The sequence below is a fragment of the Stegastes partitus genome, unplaced genomic scaffold (assembly GCF_000690725.1).
Source record: "Stegastes partitus isolate 25-593 unplaced genomic scaffold, Stegastes_partitus-1.0.2 Scaffold732, whole genome shotgun sequence".
Lineage (NCBI taxonomy): Eukaryota > Metazoa > Chordata > Actinopteri > Pomacentridae > Stegastes > Stegastes partitus.
Genome location: NW_007578463.1, coordinates 124,987 through 137,873, shown reverse-complemented (window position 1 = coordinate 137,873; position 12,887 = coordinate 124,987). Strand labels below are relative to the sequence as shown.

The 12,887-nt window shown below is 40.1% G+C and overlaps 1 protein-coding gene across 1 annotated transcript in view; it reads right to left on the bottom strand.

Annotated features, from left to right (window-relative positions):
• The window catches only part of LOC103364248 (protein FAM19A2), an 84,455-nt gene that overhangs the window by 42,089 nt on the left and 29,479 nt on the right, over window positions 1–12,887 (bottom strand). The window lies entirely within an intron of this gene.

The following is a 12,887-nucleotide window of genomic DNA, read 5'->3' as shown; positions in this document are numbered from 1 at the left end:
AGAAAATATCAACTTTTTATAAATAAAAAGCATTTGTTGATGTTAAAACATAAAAATACTTTTATGTTTTAATGTTTTATTGAATGTAATTTTGAAATATTTCCATTTTATTTAGTCAATGAAACACTTAAAATCAAGTTTAATACTGCAAATATACTATATAGAAATTGAAATAAATTTAGTGACAATTTACTAAAATTACGATTTACTTCTGCTAGTTTTTTGTTGTTTGTTTGTGTTGCGCTAATGTTACCAGTATTTCATTGTTTGTACACGTGTAAAAGTCCTTCATTAAACGTTCTACTGCTTTATGTCGTTCTGGAAAACGGCTGTAATTTAATGATATCAGTATTTTCTATTAATTTAAAGTATTTATGTTGGAACACTACGACTCTGTTTTTGAGTCTTTCTCTCTAAATCAGCTTTATTTGCCAGTCCAGCTGAGTTTGACCAGATGTTCTCTAGATGTTCTCCTGCTTCACAAACCACAACTTCCAGCTGATTCCTTTGGATCCAAAACTTTCTTGGACTCCAGCCTCGTGTCAGAGACGCCTCCAGATGAGCGGCCGAGGCCTCGATTTCAAATTTCCCCAAAGAAGCAGCAGAAGAAGAGGCAGCATCAGCGCTGTTACCCGACACTGGGGCTGAGTGCCCTTTCAGAGCGTTAACCACCGGGACGACCTTCCGTAACGACACGTCCAGATGCTATCTGAGAGGCGGCGCTCATCAAAACCGCAACAGCCAAATGGCCTCGGCCCCAGTTTCCCTTTGATCAGAGTGTCCGTGGATCAGCGGCTGCTATTTCAGTCCCTTCGGCAGGTAGCAGCAGCAGCAGCGCTACCGGCCCGGTCTGATAGAAAACAGCCTCCTCTCCGTCTTTTTATAGTTAAGATCTCGTATCGGCGTCCTGTTGTTTGCCTCGCTGTAATTGCTCTCTCAGCGGAGGCTTTATGAATTATCGATGAGCGCAGTCCAAACATTTTAGCGACAATACGCACGTTTGTGGCGCGTCGGAGCTCCGGACAACGTCGGAGGCTCTGAAGACTTCAGCCTGTTTTACTCTTTCCTCCATCTTTGGACAAAACAAGTTGCAGCTCCAGAAAGAACCTCCGTCCAACTAAACTCTGTTTGAGAAACACCTGGATGGATGTAGAACTGATCTGGTTTTAAACAGAAAATGTGTTTTTTTTTGTCCATCAAAATGACATAAAAGTTAAACAAAATTCCACAAAAACAGTCCAGAATGACCCACAAACTGTTTAAAAGTATAAGAATTCTCCAAAATTACTTGAAAAAGGCTCGTAAATGTCCAACATTGCTCAAAAAAATTGTTCAAAGTGACATGAAAGTTGTCCAAAATTAGACATGAATGATCCAGAATTACTCAAAACGTCTTGAAGTCTGTAAAATCTACATTTGTCATTTTATCAGCGGTCTTGTTATTTAGTAAATTTTGGTAAATTTGAGGTATTTGTTGGTTTGGTGCTGAACAAAAAAAAGTGTTGCATGAAAGTCGTCTAAAATTACAGAAAAAATGTCCCAAATGATTCACAGATTGTTTAAAATGACACGAAAATGGTCTAAAATGTCCAATATTATTACTTTAAGTATTGGATTTCAATATTATCACTTTAAATCCAGGTGGAGGAAGTTCATGAATGAATCCTAACTTTCAGCTCAGCTTTGGTCGCCTCCAGCAGAGTTTAGAAACAAGTCGGAGGTTCTACAGTGTGCAGCAGATAATGAAAGCTGCCGACTTCATTCTGACAGTCGAGCTGCAGCGATAAATGAATCAGTTGTCACTGTTTTGACGACTGATTTGAGTCATTTTAAAAACAAAACCAGTCTGAATTCAGTGATCGAATCTTCTTAAATGTGATTATTTTCTGTTTCTTTTCTCCTCTATGAAGGTAAACTTTGAACAAAACAAGACATTTGTGGAAACACTGATCCACATTTTTCTTTATTTTTTTAACCATTTTCTACATTTTCGTTGAGTTTTATGCAGGTTTTCAGTAGAACAGATGGAAATACTTTCATACTTTTACTGACCTGCATGCGTTTGGCAGCTTTAGAGTAAATTATCTCATTCATAAAACATCCTCTTCACCAAATACAGCCATAAAAAACTAACTTTTTTTTTGCATTTCTACCCTTTAAGTAGACGTTTCACATTTTGGTTATGGTGTTTGTGCAACAATTGCACTTCCAAAAAGAGAGATTTCAAACAAATACACTTTATATATGAGAGTAATATAGTTCTAGTGATAAACATGTAGTGCTGTGTATAAAAGTAGATTAAATTAGTGACATTTAATACATAAAGATTCTCTCGTTGTACGTAAAATGAGAAATATCTTGAATAATCACCAGTTTTTACAAATAAAATATTGAATTAACATGTTTTTAGTAAGTGTATATCTTTGACTTTTTGTGATATTTCATCATTTTACAAAAGTTAAACATTAAAAAGCCAAAAATCTGATATAAATTAGAGCTGGAGAGGTTGTTTTTGTTCCTGAAAATTGCTTAATTTTTCCGAGATGGTTGATTTCCATTAATTCACAGGATTTATGTTGGAATATTATTGTTTTTTTACAGTGTAAAACACCGTTTACTTGTTTCAGAGTTTATATTTTCTAATGACCAAGGCTCATTCATTACTTTCTGTTCACTTTTTCTTCCAGTTTTTGTGTTAATTTAAGATAATCAGCGTCTAAATAACACTTTCGTCCCAAATGTGTCGTCATAAATCGAGACCTTTAGACTTTAGCTTCTGTCACTTCCTCCACGGCCGAGCATCAGCGTCCTCCAGCTTCTTTGGTGAAAACGTTTTCACTTTAGACAGTCGTGGAGTTAAAAACAGATAAATGCTCCCAGTGTGTTCTGGATCAGAAGCCATAAAAAAGAACAAAAACGTTCTTTCAACGCCGTCGCCGAGGTCACAGATGAAACTCTCCGTGTCACATTTCACGAACCGGTTTTATGAAGGACGAGCAGGAAGTGAGTCAAACTGTCAGAACTGCATCAAGGTCAGCGGACGGCTTCTGTTAAAAAGTCTATTAGACTAATATGAGAGCAGCGTCGGCGTGTCCTCGCTGCTCCGCCGCTGGAAGTTTGGTTCGGGGCGTCCTTCAGCGAGACGCCCGAACCCCTCCGTCGGTGCAGAGGAGCTCGATGGCAGCAGAACAACACGGAGGACAATAAATAAATGATGTATGATGAGTTCTATTTATCCCTGACAGCCAGTCAGGTGTGTGGGCGTCGGCAGGAAGCTTCACTTCACTTCTCTGGGTCATAATTTCACGCTGTTGCAGTTTCCAACGCGACAGGAACTTTGATTTGATTAGATTCAATTGGCTCTATTGTCTCTCTGAAGCTGATTGTTGCCGCTCGGTGTAGGGATGAAAACGGGGGATAACAGGACATGGCAACCCGAGCCGGAGCCTCTTGCGCCGTCCCTCGGCCTCGCTGGCGGCGACGCGATAAGCAGCAGCTTTGATTTTACATGTATCAGAATATTAAATGCCGTTTTTTTTCTTTTCTTTTCGTCCCAGTTTGATAACAGCAGCTTGATTGTTTCTACGCTTTGCTGTTTGTTAAACGCTCGACAGCTCCAGAGAACCAAGACGTGGATGTTCCAGTTACCAGGAGAACCTCAGAACCTCTAGATGTGTGACAGAACGTGACCTCTGGCTCGAGTTAATAAAACAACCACCGTAGTAACGATGGAAACATGTTGAACCACAAGCTGCTGCGATTAAAGCATCGTCACTCGTGGACAGAATGACAGAAAAATGTCTCGTTTGTCTTCTCCAATAGAACAGTGGTCACTTTATTTTTTTAATTTTTTAATTTATTCAAGTAGTTTTTAATTGTAATTTTTTTTTAACAATTTACTCGTAGTTTATAGATTGTGAAATTACAGCTAATAACTTCAAATCGCAGCAAGTTGTCACGTTAACGCCAATAAAAAAAAAGGCCAAAACTGTAAACTAATGAAGTATTAAGATGAAGATTGTAAAAGAAAAATAAGGCCAATTCTGTAAATAATTACATAATTAATTTTTTTATTATTATTATTATTTTTTTTACTTATTATTTTTTTTACAGTTATTAATTAGTTCTTTCACAATGAGTATTGTATTTAAATCAGGTAAAAATCTAAATATTTTACTTATATTTGCTGTTATTTTCACAGTTTTTCAAGATTACAGTACTCCTTTGAAAAAAAAAAAAAATTCATTTTTAATTTTTGTTTTGACATATTTTCTGGTCACACTTGCTGCCAGATTTTCACTATTTTGTTTTTTTTTTTTTAATTATTTTGTATTCAACTAGTTTTTAATTGTGTTTTTTTAAAACAATGTCATGGTATTTTATAGATGGTTAGATTACCGTTACTAAATTCGCAGCAAGTTGTCACGTTAACACCAATTTTTTTTTTAAAAAGGCCAAAAGTGTAAATTAATAAACTATTAAGATTAAGATTGTAAAAGAAAAACGAGGCCTATTCTGTAAATAAAGAAATATTTTATTCTTTTACTGTTATTATTTTTTAACAGTTATTATTAATTAGTTCTTTTCCAATGCGTGTTGTATTTAAATCAGGTAAAAAAATATAAATATTTTACTACTATTTCCTGGTGTTTTCACAGTTTTTACAAGTCATTAACTGAAAAACAAGAAGCCAAAGTTCACCAGTGTGTGATTCTTAAACTCTTAGACTGATTTTAACTGTCTTGTGGCTTCAACAGCAAAACAGAAATCCTCAAATTCAATCTGGCTTTTGGTCGCCTCAAGATTTTAAAAGCTCCCGTCGTCCAGTCGCCCCTCTGATAAACGTAGCTGCAGATTATTCAGGCCTTTGTTTGTTTAAATATAACACCCTCGACTTCTTTTATTCTTTTTACACTGTCGTTGGGACAAACGAGAACCTGACGCCATGAGTTTCGTCTCGCAGCAGCTTCGCGTCTTTGCGCATAAACAACCGAAGAACAATCAAATTAAATCGCGGCCGAACCGCGGCGGGACCCTTCGCTGCCTCCCTAGCATGACCGCTGTTCATTTTTAAATTCTCAGAGGGGCCGGCTCCTCACACGGGGGAACAGGAATACATTACGGCGTGAAGGTAGGCCGACATTTATCATCATTATTAACCAAACAGCCTGAGCCGGGCACCTGTACCGATCGCTCCTCAGCCTCCGTCCTGACCAGTTAAAGCACTTAGAGGTAACTTTTCTTCTTTGCTCTGTGAAATAATAACACACCGGTCGCCACCTTCAACTTTGTATAATTGGCTTTAAATCCCGCTTTTGCTGCAGCGAACAAGGTGCGACGAAAAACAACAGGAAACGTTGAGGTGCCAATCAAAACATCGTGATGTTCGCTGTCGCTCTCTGTGAAGCCAAATGGGCTGATGAAGGCGCAGACGCCGTCGATGCATTCAAATGAGATCGGCTGTGAAGACGAGACGATTCGTGAGAAGTTTCTGCAGCCATGTTTAAGAGCAATAACAGAGGCTTTTCTTCTTCTTCTTCTTCTCTGACTTTAAATGCCTTTTCTTTGGTGACAGGCTCCGGCTCGGCGCGCTTCCTTCGCTCCGTGTGATCGGAAACCCTAAAAATTCCCACCTCGGATCAGTCGCAGCCAATGAGCGTGGGGGAAACATGAACGCCGTCGCGCTTTGATGAGACAGGAAAGGTGAGGAGCGAGGTGTTGGAGCGCAGGGGAAATCTATTTTTAAGTGTCTAATGAAACCTCTCAGCGCCGCACCGACGACGGCGGAGACGTTGACAGGCGATTATGATTCTCTTTAATTAGCTCCCGAGCTCCGGTTTACATACGTTAGCCAATTATCATCGCCCGACACCGCGTTTGATACTTTTAGAGTTAAGAAACTAAATTTGTTGGCTTTTTCCGTTGGGAGGCCTCGTGACAAAGTGGTTGCGTTTAGTTTGTCACGCGCCGGATCAACACAGACGACAACCAAAACCGGCATCCAGGTAGACAAAGGAGCAAACAGTTCAGGCAAAAGAACGCCGTCGTAGAAGAGACGGAGAGGACCGATTGTCTAGATCGATTCTCACTGTTTTCCACTTTTACGTAAAAACCTGCAACAACCATTTCTCTGACAAGCATTGTGGGAAACGTAGGAATATAAAGTCCTGAACCTCTATAGAAACACCCCAACCATGACCAGAGGAAGAGAAAGTCAGAAATCTGTTCTGTGCTTTTTAACTAAGTTAGAACGCCAGAAATGATAACAAAGGTAAAATGAAAGTTGAATTTCTTTGATTATTCATCTCACAAAAATGGAAAAACTTCATTAATTTATAAATTATATGATTTTTGTTGATTGTAACAGAGTCGTTTGTTGCCTCTCAGGTGTGCCGAGGAGCGCAGAAGTTTGAGCTTTTTACAGAATCTGGGGGGAAAAAAAGCTTATTTTGGCATTTTAAAAAAACAAACAAAAAACAGCACCATAGCCTAAAGTAATTTCATTTAAGTACTACGAGTTCAAGCTAAGATTCATTTTCTGTCTGATAAACGGCATCATTTTTAAAGAAAACTTGTCTTTCAAACCTACTGGTGCGTTTTTGGGGTCTTCAAGAGGTTAACCTGCTAATTAATTTAATACATTTATTACTGTTTATTTGATAAAACATCAGAACTAATTTCCAACGTCAGCGGTGGCATCCCTGCATGTTTCGTCCAACAAACTTTTTTTTTGCGGCCATTTAAATCATGTTTTAGAACGTTCATCAGTTGTGAAAATGATCACTTCTGAGTCTGTTGATGTAAAACCATCTGGTGGGTAACTACAACAGTCATGCTGCTCAGTGATGGAGATTTGCTGTTCAAGTCTTTGAAATAGTTGAAAATACTAAAAAAAAAAAAAAAAGAGTTGAAGTGTTAAAGTTACTGAAAGAAGATGAAGTGAAGATGCTAGAACAAGTGGAAGGAACTTCTGAACTGATTTGCACCAACCGAAGCCCGATCCTGTGTTTGGATGTGTTTTTTACAAACGTTCTTAATCAGTAACTGGTTACCTGAACACCGTCCTTTCAATCCTGGTTCGTCTTTAACACATGAGCTCAGGTCGGAGGTCATTAACCATCACAGGAGTCTTTAGCTAAACTCCTACAACACTCTCTGCTTGGAAACATGAACTAACCTTAGTCCGACTGACGGACACCTCCTCTAGTCGCTACAGTAAGACACAGTGGGAGGTTCAACAGGTACTACAGGTCATCTCAAACATATTATCTGATGTGCATGTAGAGAACACTTGTTTTCTCCATCTTGTAGAGCTCATGGACCATCAGTACACTCCACCATCTAACACTATCTTCACTACCAGATTCCTGACCACCTTCATAGCATTACTAACAGCTTAGATGCAGAAATTCATTTTTTTCTTTCATGCTTTTTAGTTTTCAAACATACTTTAATGCTTTAAATGGTATCGGATTAGGACAGGGGCTAAATATTTAATGACTTGTAACGGCGCTTTTGTGATTGGGGACAGATACCTGGAATAAAATTCAGACTGGTCATGGTTTAACTCGTCAAAATTGCGTGTCATTTTAATTCCAGTCATGGCTATTAAATGTTAAAACAATTCAGACAGTAATCAGAGGTGAGGAAGCCTTCAAGTGATGGTAGCTGCTTTAGAGTTTTAGAGTTATTCCAATTAGAAAAAGGTAAGTCCATCTGACTAAATGCTTTTCTAATTGTCGGAGGATAAATGTGTGTGAGGCAGGCAAGACGATAAAGACACAGCAGAGGACCACCCTTCTCATAACTGATCCCTCAACGCTGCTGCACCGCTTCTATTTACATCCTTTTTGCAAACCGACGATCCCGAACGCGCCTCGAATGACAACCTCCGCCGACGCGAGCCATAAATCAGCGTCGCGTCCCTCTTATCTCCTGCCGTCTCCTGTCGACATCTCTCAGGCGTCTCCGACACCGGAGGCCGGTCGTGGGCCGCCGCCGCCTCCGAAAGGGCCGGCGGAGGCGACCGGACGGGCCAAAGAAAAACAATAAAAAATCAATTTAATTACACAAAGCGATCGAGCAGAACGCGTAAGCTTTAACTTTAAATTGCAACAGTTTTTTTTCTTCCCTTTTTCTTTTTTTTTCTTTTCGGTTCCCGGCCTGCTGTTTTACATCACAGAACAACGAGGCTCAAGTTATTTTAGCCATGGCCCTCGTGAGGCTTATAATCCAGGCTAAGTGACAGGCTAATTTGTGGTATTAGATTGCTTTCATCGGGTCGTTTGGGCCTGCTTTGAACGATAGCGCTATGAAAAGGGCTGCTCTGCCTCAGCGGTCACATTGACTCGTGTGCTGTGCGACTGCTGGGGGGTGAAAGCGGGAAAAGAGGCGGCGGTGTCGGCGGCGGCGGTGGCGGTGGGGGGGTCGCAGTGACTCTCGGAGGCCATATTTCCACAGTCGTGTTCAATCTTCTCGCCGCGGATAGAGAACAGGCGAGAGGGAATCGAGCCGAAGGTAAGAAACCGGAGCCGCACGGGGGGGAAACTTCCAACCGGACCGAGAGCAGTCGAGTGTTGAGTCTAATCATGGCGCGAATTTAGTCTGTTTATAATGAGCGTCGAGAGTTAAACTGAACTAAAGGTCCGTGGAATGAGAAAATAGGTTTTCCGCAGGAGTGGAAATCCATCAAACGGGGACAAGAGGCGACTCCAGTGGTGTTAACATGGCTCAATTGTGAGACAAAAACATCCAGCTGAATGGGAAAGAAATCAAAGAGTCTGCGAGTGTTTGGAGGGAGCGTTAACGGCCGGCTAAAGCTGCATGATATACCCTTAAACACGGACACAGGGCGGCTTCGTTTAACAATAAGATGGGACCCCTGCTAAGTCAACTTATTGCTGATGACCATTCAGAGTGTCAGAGGCCGGAACAAGTAATTAAAGGCAATAGAAAAATGGGGGATTAGCTGGAATTAATCCGCAACTTTTCCCCATTTTCCTGCAGAAAAACGCTGAAATGGAAGGATATGGAAATCCAGCAGAGCGTAGCAGAACTAATGGGCTGGCAGCTCTGCTCCTGAAATGAGAAGGGACTAATGGATCGGCGGCCCTGGCTAAGATGGCTGAGCCAGATTGCATGTGGATTTAAGTGATTAAGAACACGGTGGCCCCGGTCCTCCCTTTGTCAGAGCTAATGTAATGTATGAGAATGAATGCTAAAATATGAAATTCTCCATTTAAAGAATTTCGGAGCACAATTCGGATGTGCCATTTGAATGCATGGCGGGAATGACACGGATGCAGGAGGCGTGTCGGGCAGGACGGCAGATTTACTCGTCCATGGACCGACTTAAATAACAGACTTGAGAAAGAAGGGGGAAAAAATAAAACCGCTCTTTGCTTGAGAGGAGTTTTCCAAAGTAGCACAACTTCTGCTCAGGAAATGTTTCTCTGCAGTCGCTTTGGTTTGGAGCTCAGAAACGTCAGTAACGTCATCACTAGGCTCTGTTACACAACTAAACAATTAATCTAAATATTAATGAAATCACAAGATGTCCAAATCACAGGACCAACAAGTTTTGGATATCTTCAGAGTATGTCATGACCTATGGATCTGCAAATCTTCGTCTCCAGACATGAAGAAACTAGCTTTGTTTGGTGCATACTCCAGCAGAAATCACAACATTTTTTTAAGGACTGTAGAAGCCAATAACGTAATAAATTTTCACTTTTTAAATTGTAATAGGCCAATAACGTAATCACTGGCCAATAACGTAACAACAGTCGTTAACCGATAACGTAACAACGGATTAAATTATTGGCCAAAAGATATTATGTTATCGGTTCAGGACTTTTACGTTATTGGCCAGGTATATGTTTTAAAAAGTGCAAATTTATTATGTTATCAGCTGTTATTACATTATTTACTTCTACAAGGACCACCGTTCCCGCTAACATTGTGACTGACTGAATTTATTTTGGGTTACTGTTCAGCCAGACTTTGCTGTAGCTACATACAGCTTTACTGAGTTTGGTGCAAAATGGTTTAAAGAGAGAAAAGATCAAGAGGCTGTCATAGATAAGTGTAATATGTGAAGGAAAATGTTTTCTAAACCTTATTTTGCAGCAAAGTTACCCAAGTTTTTTTTTTATCAGACTGGAGAGGTGATTCTATAAATGCAGTTTTTATGTCCAGATTGTAGTTGTGACTCCCTCGTCTATATTTAAATAGAAACAAGATGGCCGCCAAGTGGCCAAACTTGCCCACAAGAACCTTGACGTTCGACTAAAGCTGATTTAACCGCCAGATATAATAATATAAATACAAGACAGAGTAGTCCGACCTACTGCTTGACTAGTTTGCCTTGAGCCTCATTCCCTCTGGTCCATTAGCTTATAGCAGCTAGTGAGCTAATTGCTAACACCAGATGATTTATCAGAGGGTTTTTTTGAATCCCAGCCAGATGTCTTCTTCTTTATCTCCTCTAACTTCGCTCATGTCTTGTATGAACTCGGTGTAGGAGTTAGTAAAGGCATGCAACTTCATTCTCTGAACCTCAAGTAGTATCTGGGCTTTTTTTTTTTTGCTCCGATCGCATTTTAACTCACCGTTTGCTCATTTTCACTGCAATATAAAGTCCTGCACCTCTATGGAAACAACACAACCATGGATAGAAGGAGAGTTTTGTGCAGAATGACAGTTACAAAGCCGTAATTCATTAAAAAATAGTCAAAAAATGTTGAACGTATTTAATTATTTCTTTTACCAAAAACAAAAAAATAAACTGGAACCAGCCTGTACAACATTTTTTCAAAGCACCCACAGGTGTTACCAATACTGGAAAAAATCCTGACTCTTCATACCAATAACTGTTTCCAAACTCGTATCTGTGTTAACTAATAGCTGAGTCACTCACAGCGTCACAGTTGTGTCGAGGAGCGCCAAAGTTTTTGTTTATAGCAGAATCTGTTTAGATCAAACACTTTATTTTTGGAGAAGTGTCCAAATGAGACAAGTAGAATTAAAATATTTTCATGATAAATCACATTTTCAAGCTTAGGTTTGGATGGTTTTGTTAAAGGAACATACGCCACCGATGAGCAGTTCACAGACCGTCGGAAATCTGATGATTGTTTTTGTTTTCACAGTTTCTGGCTTCGATAGATTCTGTAATTTTGGCTGTTTAAAAAAAATAATAAAATTCAGGGAGTCAAGCAGTAAAATGTAATTATTCCTACGAATGAAGCTAATTGTTAGTTTACTGTAAAATGCATGTCCTGTATTTACTTTAATTGCATAAATAATGAACATAATGCGTTATAACAGATGATATCTAACAGCTGCACTGGTTTGAAAAGTCAAACGTTATTATCTCGTCATATTAGCAGAGTGTTTGTTTCAAATTTCATTATGAGTGAAATTAATAGTTGTCACGGGCAGCGCTGTGTCACAAAGACTGACGAGATTTATTCCAGTAATTAAATGCAGATAAAAATGCGAATCTGACAGCGAAGTGGTAAAAAACTGTTTATTGATTAATGGTGCCATTTCTGTCAAAGTTGTGCCACGTTTCTGACTGAAGGCCCGATTATAACACGGCGCTAAGTGTGACAGGAAAAGAAGGAGTTCAGCAGCGCCGGGCCTCATTACTGCTTTTAATTTTATTGGATCATCATTTAACATTATGCTACGTCTCACGCCGAGATATGACAGCGCGTAATGTAATAGCGGGATGTGGCGTTATCTGAGAATTGATCGCCCGGCCAGACTTTATTGCATTTTCAAGACACGTAAAGACGCAGTTTATTGCGTTGAGCCGAGTTATTACGTAATCTATCAACAGGTAATGAAACACCAGAGGACAGCGAGTGTCAATCTGGTACCAGAGAGTCCAAGTCGACAAAGTTACAGAAAGAAGCAGAAGAGAAAGTGACATTTTGGTTTAGTTTAGACAAGAACGTCGGACGTTTTCTGAATTCTTCATCGAGTTTTCTGGCACTTCACAGATGAGTAGTTGAATGATCGTCTGCAAGTTTTACAGTTTCTGGCTTTGAGTGTAAGTTTGGTGATTTAAGTTAAAAGAAGACAAAGATAAATTTCCGATTAAACCAGCCGGCGAGCTTCAGGGTTCAGAGGGTTGTGGATGAATTCTTCTGATTTGCAACTCAAATCATGATTTTATTGGAATCATGACGTCTTTTGGCCGTGATAATCTTCTAGTGAATATCTGATCTTGCAACAGCTGTGGCTGCTGTCTGCTGGAAGACGTTCGCTGCGATGGAGTGACAGAAACAGATAAATCAAGAAAGAAACAAGGGAGCTAGAGAAAGAAGTTGAATGTGTGTGAATGTTGGTTTGGAAAAGTTGCAGAGATGGTGGATGTTTGACCCAACAAGCAGCTCCATCCTACCAGAGACTGTGTTCTTTAATGAGAAACCGGTTTACAGAATAAGTCAGTCCAGTGATCTGGATGCACTGTGGTTGCCTGGTTTCTGTGGATCTGCGTATACGTGGCTAATTCAGGTATTTTTAAACCTGAGCGAGATGCTATAACCGGAGACCGTGAAGCGGCTGCAGCGTAAAGCCGCCGGCTTACCGGCTGTTTGTTTGTTTGTGCCGTTTTCCTGCCAGGCTTTCGTCGGCGCCGGTGCCAGGTCAACAAAATAACTTTGGCCAACAACGGTACCTCCACTCTGTCTGCAGCAGGTCTCTGCTCTCAGAGAAGCTTCTTTCTTTGATTTGGTGCTCGACTTCTGTCTGAGTAGTTACTGCAAACACGACTGTTTGTGTTTTTATGTGTTTGTAGTAACATTAGCCGTGACTTAGCATAACTAGCATGTTCCTGTCCGCCAAAGGTTGTCTGCAAAAGATTCTCCAAGTGTGTA